The following is a 15,693-nucleotide window of genomic DNA, read 5'->3' on the forward strand; positions in this document are numbered from 1 at the left end:
GTCCCTATTGGTTTTGTTTTATTTTTCTTACAAAATAATTATGCAAGATTTGAAATATTAGCATGATTGAGCTACTGATCTTGCAGGTGATAAAGTGGGACCTTGCAAATTGCTGACCAGGATCTTTTGGTTTAGGGGATAAACTAGTGACAAGACAGGGGAATGGTGGTGTTGGCTTGTTTTAAAAAAGCTGTAGTTGGCAGTATTAGATTTAAGGCAGAAATGAGCAACCTGGGAATTGGCTCTAAATCGTGCTGTTAAAATATAAAGTTCCATCTGTCATGTGGAGAATAGCAGTGCTACAGGCTGAAGAGACTGGTCTGCTGTTTGCTTACAACAGCTGGACCATATGTTAGACCTTGCAATTAGGGCTGTGTGAAACAGCACCATTTTGTTTTGACTTCTGTTTCACCATTTTGAAGGGACAGTGTTTTGTTTTGCTGTTTCGAAGCACTGTTCTGTTTCATTTTGTCGAAACTGCTTTGCTGTTTCAATGCTGTGTCAATGCATTTCAACGTTTTACCCATAGGCTATAATGGGGAATCATGAAAATGCCTATAACTTTCTCATTTCTTGCCTGATTCAAACAAAAACAGTAGGAAAGATAGCCCTTGCTGAGGCCACAAAGCTTGTCAAGTTTCAAGGAGATAGGTGCAGGGGTTTCTGGGAAACTTCATCTCTAACTGTTCAGAGCAAAACTCATGTCACTTGTAAGTGTGAAGGCACACAGGACTGAAAACTGCAGGGATGGTAGCCCCCGCTGAGGCCATGAAGCCTGCCAAGTTTCAAGGAGACAGGTACAGGGGTTTCTGGGAAACTGCACCTCAAACTGTTCAGAGCAAAACTCATGTCACTTGTAAGTGTGAAGTCATAGAGAAAGCTCATTTCAAACAATGCTTTTTATGCTGTTTTTCTGTCCCCTTTTCCATCCCTCCCCCAGAGCACTGGGATTGGAAGGGGCCTCAAGGAAGGATCACAGTCACTGGTCAGCTACACTGTCAATATCAGAGCAGTCCTTCCCCCCCTTGTCCCGCTCCCACTCCTTAGTTTCTCCTTAGCTTCAAGGAAACCTGGCTTCAAAACTCAAAATGTTTCAAAACTTTCAAAACTGTTTCAAAACCTTTTGTTTTGTTTTGATTTCACTGCTTTGAGCTCAAAACACGTCAAAACAGCTTTGAAACGAAACACCCATCGAAATGACACACAGCCAGCCCTACTTGCAATGTGCAGACACTGTATGCTTCATTTACAACAGGTGCTTTAATTAAAAGCATACACAGACCTGAACAGTGAGAGACTGTACAGTGTCAAATGATTGTTTCTTCAGATGTATCTTTGATTTACCTTTGATTTATTTTCATCTCTATTCCCATTATCCTCTTATTTTTAACTGTCTGTTTATTTGCATCTGCTGACACCCTCAACTGCCACTACCTAGGTTTTATTATTTTTTTCCATGGGAAATGATTCCTGTGGTAACAGGTTATTTATGGTACAGTGGGATGCAGAGAGCTGAAACTCATGGTGCTCCTGTAGTTTATAAGTAGTAAGTATGATTTCTGTTGAAATCAAACTACTTTGGTTGCAGCTGTGGAAGCTGATAGCCAACAGTAGGCTACAAGGTGGATTGTTATGGAGCTAGCCATGGGAGGAGACCAGGTGAAGGAAATCATATGTTCAGCTGGAACACAGATTTTAATTTTCATAGATTTCATATATTTCATAGATTTCATAGACATTAGGGCTGGAAGAGACCATGCAAGATCATCGGGTCCAGCCCCTTGCCCAAAGGGCAGGCAGTCAGCAGGGGTCAAATGATGCCAGCAAGATAGGCATCCAATTTTGAGCAATTGCTGTTCCCCAATAGAAAAATGCTGTGTTGGAGAATTACCCAGCATACCCCAAATTACCCAACATATGCTTTGGTGAACAACTGCAAGAAGTGCTTGGCATCCTCTTTTTCTGTTAGACAAAAACTAGCTCCGTGCTTCTTGTTGGATTTACTCCTATTACAACAAGGCCTTTCTTGCTGCTTTTTTAATACTATAAGATGTGGCTTCAAATTTTATGAATTTAAAGGTCCTGACAACAAAAGTAAAACAAACTTGGTTTATAAGTGTAATTAAATGCAAAAAAGCAACAAAGAAAACTACAATACACTGCTCAGATGCACTGGCTCAATAAGAGACAGAGAGGAGAATTGTACGTTTACTCTTGCAAAGGAGTCTTGTCCTTCCCCCCTTTTAAAAGAGTTTCATAATCCATCACACAGTTTGTAGAATAATAGGCACATGTAGAAGTTAAAATCTTGTTATCACTGAATCAATAGCAAAGCTTCCACAGGCCATGATAGAACCAGGATTTCATTCTAAATACAGAAAACTAGGAGATGTACATATACAAGTACTTAGAAAATAGGTAAACAAAGAAGATGGTCATTTTCACACTTTATTAATCTACTCAATGACTTGATTACAAGTAATTAAATCCTGTTCTTTAACTACAATGTTCTCACTTCAGAGGAATGACTCAGTAGGATATTTATTTAAATTGAAATAGTTTACACAAAGATAATCTTTACTTTGGATGGGCAGGTTGTATCTAGAGCTAGGTGATTAGTATATAGTTGTTTTTGTTGCTGAATTAAAGTAGTGGCATGATCATTTCTGGATAAAAGGTTAAAAGAAAAACCTGGCTCTAAAAATCTAAGTTCTGAATTGACTCCACGTACATACAGTGTGTTCTGAAGTCAAATGGGAATACTTCTGTTGACATCTGTGGACCTTGAATCAGTTCTGCAATATATTCTGGACCTAAAGGTTGATGTGTATCAGTGATGCTGTGTTTTCTCTCATATGGGCAGTAGTATGACAGTTCTTTCTTTGATGGACTAACACTATCAGGTTTAGAAGAAATGTGTTGAAAAGTGATATCTGAATGTAGAGAGAAAATATTCAGGAGGTATTTGCAAGAGTAAGGAGTAACATGGAAGCAGTCACATACACCATAATGTGAGGGGGGAAGAAATGAGAGAGATAGGATTGGTATGGACCACAAAGAGAATATGAGACGTTGTAGGCAGATTGGTTGGGGCCATATTGGTTGACAGATGTGGAGAGAGGTACAAAGCCTTTCAGATGACTGACTTTGATGTGAAGAGCCAAATATAGTCAACAGAAGAGCAACACTGTCCAAGCACAGGATAAAATAAGATAATTTCAAGCATGATATTTTGAATAGACTGAACAAACTAAGAAATCAGAGAAGGGAAGATGTTGTAGGACAATTCAAGATAAAGGATTTTATCAGGGTGAGATGGGGGAAAGGATTATAGAGATGCTATGGAAGGGGAACAGGCAGGGTTATGTGGCAATTTTGAGAGGGGACAGAAGAGAAAGATGAGATGAAAACAGGATAGAGATGGTGAGTTTGGGTAACAGAGAAGAGAGGACTTGTCAGCAGTGATGGAGAAGAGAACAAGAAGTCTGATAGGAAAGACAAAATGAAAAAAGGCACAGTCCTTGTCTGATAAAACTGCACTCTAAAAAATTGAGGCAAGCTTAACCCAGTTTAAAACAAGAATCTAAGAATATGAGGGATACATGGAAATAAACTATTTTGTTTCAGAGGTGTTACTCTGCTTCCAACAGAAATATAATCGAAGCAGGTGGCATCTATATTGCTAATCCATGGATCTAAAATTTACTTTAATTGCAATCTGTACTACACAGCAGAGTAATATTTCAGTCTACACTAATAATTGTATTTAAGGCAAGTAACATAAAAGTAAATTTAAATGCTATCGTCTGGAGCAAAACATGCTTTATCTGAAAATTGGGTTTATTTTTTCACTGAGTGGGTGGAAACAATAAGCACATATCAAAGAAGATTATTTGATTTAAGATGAATTTAAGGGAAAGATTGTGAACACATTGGAGGATGGGAGTATAATTCAGAAGGATCTTGACAGGTTGGAAAGCTGGGTTGGAGCTAACAAAATGAAATTCAGTACTAACAAATGCAAGGTGCTACATGTGAGGAAGAATGATCATAAATACAAATAAAAAATGTGTGACATATGGCTAGATGGCCTCACTGTGGAGAAGGACCTGGAAGCCTTGGTAGATCACAGATGCGATACAAGTCTGTAGTGTGATGCAGTTGCACAAAAGGCAAATGTGCTTTTGGGGATGCGTCAATAAAAGCATTAGGTGTAGGACATGGGAGATAATAGTACCTCTCTACCCAACACTGGTTAGGCCTCATCTGGAGTACAGCATGCAGTTTTGGGCTCCACATTTCAAAAAGGGCATGGAGAAGTTAGAGTGGGTCCGGAGGCAAGTGCCAAAAATGATACAGGGCTTGGAAGGCAAATTATAGGAGGAGAGGTTGAAGAATGTTCAGTTGGGGAACAGGCATTTAAGAGGATATGACAGCAATCTTCAAATACTTGACAGGCTTCCATAAAGAAGAGGGAAGCACCTTTATTCTCTTGAAGCAGAGAGTAGGACATGGGCTAATGGCTTGAAGTTGCCACAAAGTAGGTTTAGCTTGAATATCAGGAAAAACTCTGTCACTGTTAAAATGAGGGGAAGGTGGGGGGTGGGGAGGGCAGTAGAATAGACTGTCTTAAATAGTTGTGGACTCTTCATCATTGGAAGTGTTGGACCTCCTTGAGAAGAGGTTGAACAGACATTGGTCAGGATGATCTAGGCATAGCTGTGCCTATGTTCTAGTATGACTTTTTCTGATTGTTTCTAGGCTTTGCTGTTTGCTGCAGGGGGCCAGGGGGGAATTCATTTCCCATGCAGCCCTTCCCTTCCCCCCCCCTTCCCCCTCTGCTACATGTGTTCTTAAGCCTTCTTCAGATGTATTGGGTGTTGGCTGCTGCTATGGCTGAGGATTTTGACTGGGGTGTGCCCATGCTCCTGCTGGGATTTAAATCCAGAGGTTCTTGTTCCTCTAGTCAGGGTCAGCCCAATCCCCATAATTAGGGTCTGGAAGGAATTTTACCCTGTGGTCATATTGGTATGGACTGTGGGTATTTACTTTCCTCCATAGCAGGAGGCATGGCAATCTTCCTGGGATCTGTTGAGTGTACATTAACAACGATTACAGCAGCAGAACTTTGACTGCTGTGGTCCTGTGCTTTACCTGTGACAGGTTAGGGTGTTGTGTCTTGTGTTGGGACAGTGTTGCCTATATTGTTTTGCTGATAGGTTAGACAATAGATTTGTAGCAGATAGTTTGGATAGGGAAGATCCTGCCTCAGACAGGGGGTTGGTCTGGATGACCTCTCAAGGTCCCTTCAACTCTACTTCTCTAAGATTCTATGAATTTAAGACCACATATACATCCAGAAAACAGAATTAAATCACTCTGTCAGGATCAGATCACTCACTCTATTGGGCCTACACAGCACCGATAGTCACTTTTTTGTTAATCTTATGAGTTCTTACAAGCTAGCTCACAGAGTTTCATGTGACAGTATATCAGTATATCATTTGCACAGTAAGGTAACTCTGGGTCATGGTGAGATGTATATCCTTGGGAGGAATATAGATCATCTTAGCCTTCCATATAAAATCAAGGAAGGTTATTCTTAAGGGGAAAGATCTTTTTGGAGGGAAAGGTTTTGCATCATTTCCTAAGAATGGCCAGGCCCTGGCATTCTCTGATCTCTTCTGGACGTAAAAAAATCCTTTGGTAATTACCTGCCCCCAATAAATGCCCATACAAAACAGTGTTGAGCAAGAAGGAAATGTAATGTCACCCAAGTGAGCTGCCAAACTAGTTCATAAGATAGGGTTCAGAAAAAGAACCCTGCTCATATTCTAAATGATGGGGCTACCCCTTTGGCTTGTGTAAATTGGCTTTGTACCATTTCCCTTAATATCAGTGGAGTCATGCCAGTTTATACCAGCTGAGTATCTGTTTATAAATGAGGAAGAGGGGGTAATTAGTCAAAGGCTGCATAGTGTGCATCAATGATTGTGATGGAGACAGTGGGAATATGTTTTTCACAATTAAGCATTCACATGATAACTCCCCCAGAAGCAACAAATCATTTAATGTTTTATATTTTGACATTATTTCCACTTTGTTGGCACTGTCAGAGAAATGCTTTCCCTTCCTACTCCATATGATTTTTGTTAAGGTTATGCTAGACCTGCACTTTTAGGCTAAGACCTAGAGCAAGGTAGGGTTGAATGCAAGCCCTAGTGACATAAGGGACCTTGGATAACAGGTTGACAAAGGGAAGAAGGAAAAAGTCATCAAAGGAGGAACAGACTGGTGCAATGAAATTCAGAATTGTATGCTTATGACAGTAAAAATGCTACGGGTATGAATATCATAATTAGATGGCCACACAGTGGCTCACACAATATAACAAATTTATCTCTACTACTTGCATGGCTTTTGGGTCATTAATATTTCAGCTGGAGCATGCATATTGTATGTGAACTTTTGGTTTGAATCATCATTATTTCTATTCTCCATAGTATATATTTTTACCTTTAACTGAACCCTTACTGTTTAGCTTGACATTAAGAGAAATAGTTACAGGTGTGTCCCCAGTGATACTTTCTGCCTTCATCATTTTATACAAGCGATTACACCATTTTTAAGTGAGAATGGAAGAAATTAGTTTAACTGTCTCAAGGCTAAATGTAGGTGTAAACCATATTCCCTGTGGGTGAAAAACTGCAGACAACAACCTGCTGTGGAAATTCTCTCCTACGAAAGAAGCAAGTTTGTGCTTCTGTTGCTTGACTTTAAATGATGTTTGCCAGTAACAGCACTCTGCAAAAACAAAATTCACAATAGATATTTCTTTATATTGATTTCTTCATATCTGCATTCTTCAATCATTTATAAGCTGGATTTTCCAAGTCATTTTTATGCTTTCCATTTCAGGTCACCTTCATTCGTAGGAAGGGACAGGATCAGGTCATGCCGAGATCAGTTTTTAAAGGCAAATATACACTAGATTGCTGTAGTAGGGTCATGGTATTGCTACAGTTGTGATGTTCCAGGGAATATATGTACAATATACAGAGGTTAGCAATGAGAGCAGAAAAATTGTAATGAACCATAAAATCATTGGTATTCAGTCATTAATTTTTAATGAACAAAAATTCATAGCTATACTGAACACTGACCTCTGCTGGCCCTTTGTACTTTGCAGGTAATGATGGCATCAGTCTTTGGCATAACGAGGTTTGTCTATTTCAACTGCCTTTGACTTGGTTTATCTTTTGGATAATGGGACACATGTATTTGGAGCTGTTTCCGAAGGGAACCTGTCAAAAGGCAGCATTTGTTACATTCTCATTGTTATGTGTATTTGTACTTTGAGTACCAAAGTACTCAAAACAACCTTCATTGACCTTCAATACATGGATGACTGTACCACCCTTGCTTACATTGAAGAAAACCTTCAGTCTTCATTGGATTTCTTCAGAGAAGCCTGCTAAACGTTAGTCCCCTCTCTGAACTTCTAGAAGACTGAAGTGCTCTATCAGTCTGCCCCAGTCCATGAATATGACCCCCCTCACCAGGTTACTATCAAGAGAAAGACCCTAGGGATTGTAAAGCAATTTCCCTACCACAGTAACTACCTCTCTCAGAGAGTGAACACTGATGAAGAGATCTAGCACAGGATCCATTGTGCAAGTGCTTCCTTTGGGAAATTGCTTTAGCATGTATATATTCATCACGATCTTCAGAAAGACAACAAGATCCAGTTCTACAATGCTACTACCATCATCCCCACTCCCCTCTACAGATATGAAATGTGGGTGACCTACTATTGTCATCCCTAGAGCTGGGAGAGGCATCTCCCGCTGTGCACTCAGAAAGTCCTTTACATCAAATGGAGAGAACACCACACAAACACGAGGATCCTTGCTGAAGCCAATACTACGAGCATTAAGTTGGTGATCTTCAAGCACCAACTTCTCTGAACCAGACATTGTGTTCAGATGTCCAACACTTGACTCCCAAAACAAGTGCTCTGTTCCCAAAAAGGGCATAGAGTGGCCTGAGGTTTTGCGGTGGCCAGAGGAAATGCTACAAGGACATGTTGAGGGCATACCTCAAAAAATGGATGCTGGCATCAAGAGCTGCGAGAGAAATGAGGAACAATAGAAATATAGCAAAAGCACTTCATCTAAGCACTGGATGTGCTTAAGTTTGATTTGGGTCATATTGACTTGAAGTTCAATTTCATTTTCAAATTTCTCAAAAGAAAAATCAAACTTGCCATATTTTATTTTCCTCGGGGGAGACTGTAATTTTGTGGGAACTGCAGTAGGCTTAGGATCAAAGAAAACTCAGGATCATTTGCTCCTGCATCCTTAAAAGGGCCTCATTAAAATATAGACAACTCATTTTCCCCCCAAATCCCCGCCCCACCAGTTTTCTGAGTTTGTTAAATTCTGCTTTTCTGAAATTCATTGTCCTTATTTGTCTGCACTCTTCTGCCTCTTAGGATCCTGAACTCTTTCATTTTTCCTTGTCACCAAGTTACTTTCCACCTTCACATTTTCAATCAATCCTTTCTTGTTTGTGAGCAGTAAGTCAAGACAAACTTCCTGCCTAGTTGACCCCTACCATTTATATAAAAAAGTTTTCCCCAACACACTACAGGAATTTGCTGGACTGCTTTGCCTTCTTGAAATATTTCCAGGAGAATGTTCTTGACCAGCTCCAGTCTAGATAAAGGCAGAGGTACATAAAGCCAGGGATGAGAGAGAGACAGAATTCAGGGGGTATGAGGAAAAGGAATATGGGAGCAGAGAGTTGGGTAAGAGTTAAGTGGTACAGGACCTTAAAAGCACTGAAACTTGCTGAGGGAGGGGGAGAAAAAGCTACAGTCAGAACAGAGACTAAGGGCATTACTTTCACAGCTGCATTTTTATTGACTAAAAAGAAAGAGAAGCAGGAACCTGTGAGTTGATACATGAGCCACAGTTCAGAATAGAAATGATCAGGTTGTGGACAATTGTTTTGACTTGTGGGACTGAGGAGGAATAGCAGGATTCTAGATGAGGCAGTATGTCACATCCTTTTCTTTCAAATACATAATGCTTTTAAATAGCTATATAGAAAATGATCAAACAACAAGTTAACGAATATACTGAGTCTCTCTATGTTACTTAAGTACCTTCCCTGGGGAAAAGGCTGCTTCTCCTTCAGGAACAAGCATGTATGAAAGAAGAATTGCAAAACTGCGCTTCCCTTTAAGGCTGATCAACTGCAACAGCTTCCTGTATTAGTTTCTCAAAGCCTTTCCATATGCACAAAGATTAATTTTCTGTTCATGCACTGAACAGCTGGCCTTTCCTGTACAGCTGGGTATAATGGGTATAGTTACTTGCTTTCCAAAAGTCAGGGAGCTATGACAAAGCTGGAATTTTCCATCCTGCAAAATGAACGCAGAGACACTCTTTGATATAGGATCAGTTTTTTCTTCCAATCCTTGCAAACCCTGTAGAGGCTGAGCCATCAGGAAATTATTATTTTTTCCCCATAATGAGAACCCTTAATTAAGAAGTGATAATTAAAATACGAAGCCTAATGTACTCTCTGGTTTGCTTTCAGTTCAGACTATGCATCCAAAGCCAGTGATTTTCAGGGGAAACTTCTCCAAGACAGATGATCTGTGAGAAAGAGAAATGAGGTATATAATACAACATATAAGAGATGGTTGTTAAAAGAAGAGAACAGCAGCTGCAGGCTTTGTGTTCATAATTTTCAGTAAATTGCTTGAGGAAAGGCCTGCATGAGAGAATGGGGGATGGGAGGTTTGGTTGACAAGAGGACAGAAAGAAGGAGATAAATTGATTCTTACCTCACAATGGTTATGGTTCTAGTACACCTGCATTGAGCCAGTTCCTTAGTGGCATGTAGTACACCTGGGGCAATGGACAACTAAACCAGCTGAGGCTCTGACCCACTTACCAATTTATAGCAGCATAAATGTGATGAGAATCTGCTCTGGTTCTGGTTTGGAAGAAGGTAATTAGACTCAAAACAGAAAAAAAAAATCTAGTTTAAAAAAAACAGATATGATTAGAGAATGCAAATGTGAAGCTGACTGCTAGCTCAGGTGTCTGAGAGACCTGTTTTGTCCAGATGTGTCTGAACCTGAATGCACATTAAAAAAAGCCAAATCACACGGCAGGAAAAAAAAGCTGGAGTGACTGGTTATGGGCATATTTACCCCTTCTCTTCTTTCCCCCAAATTTACCACCTTACAGTAATTTTACTTGCAGCTGTGTGCAAAAAACCCACAACACAACTGAAGTCCATAGCATTGTGTCAGTATAAGTGAGCATGATTTCTCTCTCTCTCAGCACTAACTTGACCTTTGTTTTTTTAACATGATCCTTCCATACTATTTTTTTGTGATATAGACCCATAGGAAATATCTTGACAGCTTTAATTTTATCACATTTAGGAACAGTTCCACTGTCTGGGTATTTAACTGTGTTAAGAATGAGGCAGGGTTTTAAGGACATAGCCCTGTGTCAAAATTGTCAGTGATCCAACATTTCTTATTCGAATGTGCAGGGCATGTCAATTTCTCCGTTTTTCTTGCTCTAGTTGGACATGACCCCAAACACAAGGCAGTCAAGTAAGTCTCTCTCTCAACATTTAGTTCCTCACTAGCAGCTCACATAATAAAAAGTCCCTCACTGGGAGGCAAACATGACTATAGTGCTGGAAATTTTTCCATTCCACATGACAATAGTGTTGAAAAATTTCCATTGTTTGCTATTGGAATAAACTTGCCACTGAGTAAATTTTTAACTCATGAAAGATGTAAAGAATATCATATTTACTTGAATCCATCATGAGGCTCCCCCCACCCCCCGTCACCATGGGGAAAGAAAGGCTCAGCATAGATCTGATTACTGGCCCAGAGCAGGTGGCGGCTTAGCTCTGGCTTCAACCCTGGGTGAGGAGCAGGTTGGAGTATGGCCCCTTGCCCTCTGTTGCTGCTTTCCCTGCCATAGCAATGCGAGGGACACACAGGACAGATGAATTTAAGATGACCTTCCACCAATTAGATATTATACATGGAAAATATAACACATTTATAAATCTCCATGTATAGAATCTAATTACTGGGAAGGGAGGTTGTCTTAAATTTGAAGTTATCTTGGATTTGAGTAAGGATGGCATTATGAGTAATAAATGATATACAATAATATATGAAATGAGGCTTGGTAACAGGAGAAAAGAGATCTTGAATAACACTTTTTTGTTTCTTTCTCCATGATAAACCCTTTAGTATGTTTAAACCGAGCTTCTCTGTAGCCTGTTGAAAGCACCAGCTTACCAACCATGGATGTAACTCTGCTGATATACCAATATAAATCAAGACTGATTACATTAAAGACACTGGGCCAGATCCTAGCATAGCTTCCCTGAAGTGAGTAAAACTGAGGATTTGGTGCAATGAAAGTGTAAGCTGAGGTGTAATCACTATCAGGCTATATATCCAACACCCCAAGCCAATCATTCAGTAGTTTAAATAAAAACTCCTTCTGAATTATCCACCATAAAGCTAAACACAGCCTGATTTTGTCCATACAGTAAACCAAAAGCCTTCTGGTGCACTATTTTTAGGTAAAAGAACGAGTCTTTCACAAGTCTTTGTGTTAAGGTAATAGAATGTTGTTTGTTTGTCCCTGTAGGAAGGTAATACTATAGCTGGCATATAGCAGTCTGAGCAATATTTAGACACTTTGCTTTCTGCTTAATTTTATTATGGAATCACTCCATGTTGTCAAATGTCCTGCCTTCTCCTGTGCCCTTCAGAATGGTTGCAGGGGCCATTTGGATTCTGTTGGATCCTCAATAGTTCTGGTGTTTGATGAGAATCCCACAATTACTTTGTGGTGAGAAAATCCTACTCCTGACTAAGCAATCAGTTGGAAACCCCATGAAACCCTTGCACAATTCCCAGCTCATTGAAGCATTTCCCACATTGGATCATGAGTACAGCCAAAGGCAGCTTACAAAAGAACTACCTAAGGGTTGAATCCTGCACCAACTGAGTGAAGTCAATGACGAAACTTCCATTTACTTCTGGAGGAACAGATTCCTTTGGTGGGATTTTCAACTCAGTCTGAGGGAAGCAGGCATCCATTTCCCATGGAAACTTTAAGGGTTTTGGACACCTCATTTACCTTGGTCACATTAGAATACTTTAGCCATACTACTGATGGGTAATAAGTTTAAATATATTTTTAATGGGGAATTCTACATGCTGGTCATTAGAGTCACTACTCACTAGCTAATTCTTGCTTTCAATGACAAAATAACATTTCCATAATCAGAAAATAAAGTATAGGGTGAAACTGTTTTGGATGGCTTGAAGCATTACTAATCGGATTTTAGATTGTTTGGTTTCTCTTGGGGTTTTTGTTTTGTTTTGTTTTGTGTTTTGTCCTCTACTAATAGGTTTTCTCAGATAAATACTGGTTTAGCAATTAAACACAATCAACAGAAATATTAAGAGGAATTGCCTGTACATCTTCAATACAAGAACTCTTTTAAATAGGCACTCAGGGGGTATGTATTCTGCCTGTTTGGTCTGATCTGTGGCTTTGGTAGACTATAGATCACCTATTTAGCTGGCACACAGCTATATACTGAAGTATGGCAAAATGTTGTGAACTTATTGGAATTTACACCAAATGCTGTATATAGTGTGTGTCCTTTAAAAAAAAACCTATTCAGTCCTGCACCATTCCACAAACTCTACTGTAGGCGAGGGGTAAAATGTGTTTTAAGATCCCATGATTGGAGTATTTGGTATGTTTCTGACAGGGTCTCTGCTAGGTTGCCATAAATCCCAGCAACGAAAGGACCTTTTCTTCAAGAAGCTGGTGTGGGACAAACTGGCTAAATTCCCCTTTGTCCAGGTAGATAGATAGATGGATCAGTGTTGAAATACCAGGTTGATCAATACTTTAATAGTAGGAACATACAATGTTCTCTGTGCCTAGCAACGGGGAAACCACCCTTAGCTTAGTGTTAAGCTAATTGTTTCAATAATTCAGACTTATTTCTGATTTCAGTATGTTGAAGAAAAGGAAATTTCACCCAGGTAAAATTGAGGAAGCTGTGAAGAGAATCAAACCTTTTGTTTTGGATTAAGCAAAAATGAAATGCATTTTACATTGTTCAAGATTTGTTTCCAGGGTTCATTCCTTCAAAAGAGTCTGTTTTCTCTATTCCACCTTGTCCTGAACAAGGGCAAGGAAGAATAGAAAATAACATTTCTCCTCTGATAAGGCTGGCCAGCTACATAGAAGTCTCTGCCTCTTTTGGAGCATGAAGACTTTGTTTGCTAGAGTGTCTCTGATCATATATTATAATGGAAAATGTTCCTCATCCTGGAAAAGCACATCTGTTGTCCCAGTAAACAGAAGTGTTTTCTCCAGGACACCTGTTTTTGCAGGTGCTAGTTATTGTGTATTGTGTCATGGTTATGATGACTGTGCAGTTCTTCTTTTCTGTCTCATTAGCAACTTAATATGTGCACAATTAATGAGATAGAAAATGGAAGTTGTGACACTATGAAGAAGGTAGCTATGAAGTTACATTGTAATCATAAATGCTCTCAGAACTTTTTAGCTTTAAATCCATTAAAAAAAATGAATAGTTAGAAATGGCAGAGGACTGTATTGTATGTCTTCTGCATAACAGTGGGAGACTAGTCTTTATCAATCCTACTTCATGTGTCTGGAAGCATAAAACAAAGCTGGCCCAGCATAAAAACCTGCTACTTACAAGTAGGATGGGATTGTCTCAAATGGTATATTTTCCCAGGCATACACAGCTGTGCTTGCAGCTGAAACCAAAATTATTTCTTCCAGCAAAAACTACAGTTCTAACTGCATGGGTGAAATATAGATGTTAGCACAATCTGAGAGAGACTGTTCCCAAATCACTTGGCTCTTTCAGGACTTGGAGCAATGGACCAGATATTCAGATGGTATTGATTAGCATTGCTCCATTGACTGTAATAGTTCTAATGGAGCTCTAATGATTCATACCAGTATAAGATTTGCCATAAAATATTCTCAATATACACTGTAAACCACTCAGGATCAGGCAGGTACCTAGATATCACCATTGCTGTTAACAAATATTATCCTGACAACATTGGTGCACACAAAATGTTTTCATCCCTCTTCCCTATTGCATCCATATGATAAGAAGATCGAAATTCAATGTGTGTTTTAAAAGAAAAAGAAAAGTAGCTCAGTACAAAGAATGCTAATTTTGTAAGCAAAAGGCCACAGAATGTGTGTGTCTTGTTCATTTTTTCCCCAATAATCCATGTACTTCATTAATCAACTGCATGCTGAGGAAACTCAAGGTTGCTTGCCCTTTTAATCATTACCCAGTGTTATTCATTTTCACTGGAGGCTTCTCCCATGGAGCACAGGTTAACTATAGATTGTTATAATGAGAAGTGCACATATGTGAAAAGTGCAGATAATGGTATTATTGCTTCATCTCTGGGCAAACACTTTGCTGGGTGAGTTTTTATTAGACTCTATTTTTGCAGAATACCTTGGTTTTCAATATGAGTTAAAAAATAATAAAGGAGAGATGTTCAAACTTGATCTTTACCGTATCTAAAGGGAGACATAGCACTGGGGGGTTTGTTTCTAGTTTGTATCTATCTCTGCTGACTAATTTTAATTCAGTTTTTGATAGCTAGCACTTATCTGGTGTTTTACATTCCAATAATATTCTGCTAGCAAATTCTGTCTCTGCTAAATCACAATTTTCAGGAGAAAAATCTGATCTTTCCATAGTAGGTTTGGAAGGTTGTTGCATTGTTGTAGCTGCAATGGTTCAGAAAATACTGTATGTAAGATAATTTTTTTGGTGGCATCTTTTATTGGTCCAACTGTATAGTTGGGAGAAATTTTAGACAAGCTTTTGGGCACAAAGTGCCCTTCTGCATATCTGCTAGAAGAATGGCACAAAAAGGCATTTTGTGCCTTAAAGCTTTCTAACATCTCTCCAAGCCAGTTGGTCCAATAAAAGTTACCCCCCCCACACACACCTTATTTTTTGCTGTTTTGTTTCCAATTATTTTCAGTTTCCTTACTAACTAAGTATTTGGAGGAGGAAAGGCTGATCACAAGCACCCAGCATGGTTAAGAATAAATCATGTAAAACAAACTTGATCTCCTTCTTTGACAAAGTAACTACTTGACTGGATGGAGGGAAGGCTGGGGGCATAATATACAATGCCCCCAGCATAATATATCTGGCTTCAGGAAGGCCTCTGACACATGACCATCTCAAAATCAGAGAAATGTGGACTAGACAAAACTACTATAAGTTGGATAGACATCTGGCTCAATAGCCACAAGCAAAGGATAATTATAAATCCATGGATCCATGTAACAGTGGCAGGAGGCTTTAAATGGAATCCCACAAGGGTCTGTCCTGAGCCCAGTATTGTTCAATGTGTATCTTAGGGACCTGCTACACGTTCAGATTAAAGCTGGATAGAAACCAGCTGTAGAGTTGTTACACATTTTCAAGAATTTGGCTTTTTATAGCAGGTGGCTTTTTCTGTAGCTGGATTTTTATTATTATTATTTTACTGTGTAATAATTACTTTGCATGTGTGGTTGATCTAAATCT

General features: G+C 39.3%; 1 protein-coding gene across 1 annotated transcript in view; it reads left to right on the top strand.

Annotated features, from left to right (window-relative positions):
• PCSK2 (proprotein convertase subtilisin/kexin type 2) overlaps nt 1–15,693 on the top strand; it is a 186,306-nt gene that overhangs the window by 94,072 nt on the left and 76,541 nt on the right. The gene's annotated exons all lie outside the window — the stretch shown is intronic.

Source organism: Alligator sinensis, unplaced genomic scaffold, assembly GCF_000455745.1.
Source record: "Alligator sinensis unplaced genomic scaffold, ASM45574v1 scaffold1309_1, whole genome shotgun sequence".
Lineage (NCBI taxonomy): Eukaryota > Metazoa > Chordata > Crocodylia > Alligatoridae > Alligator > Alligator sinensis.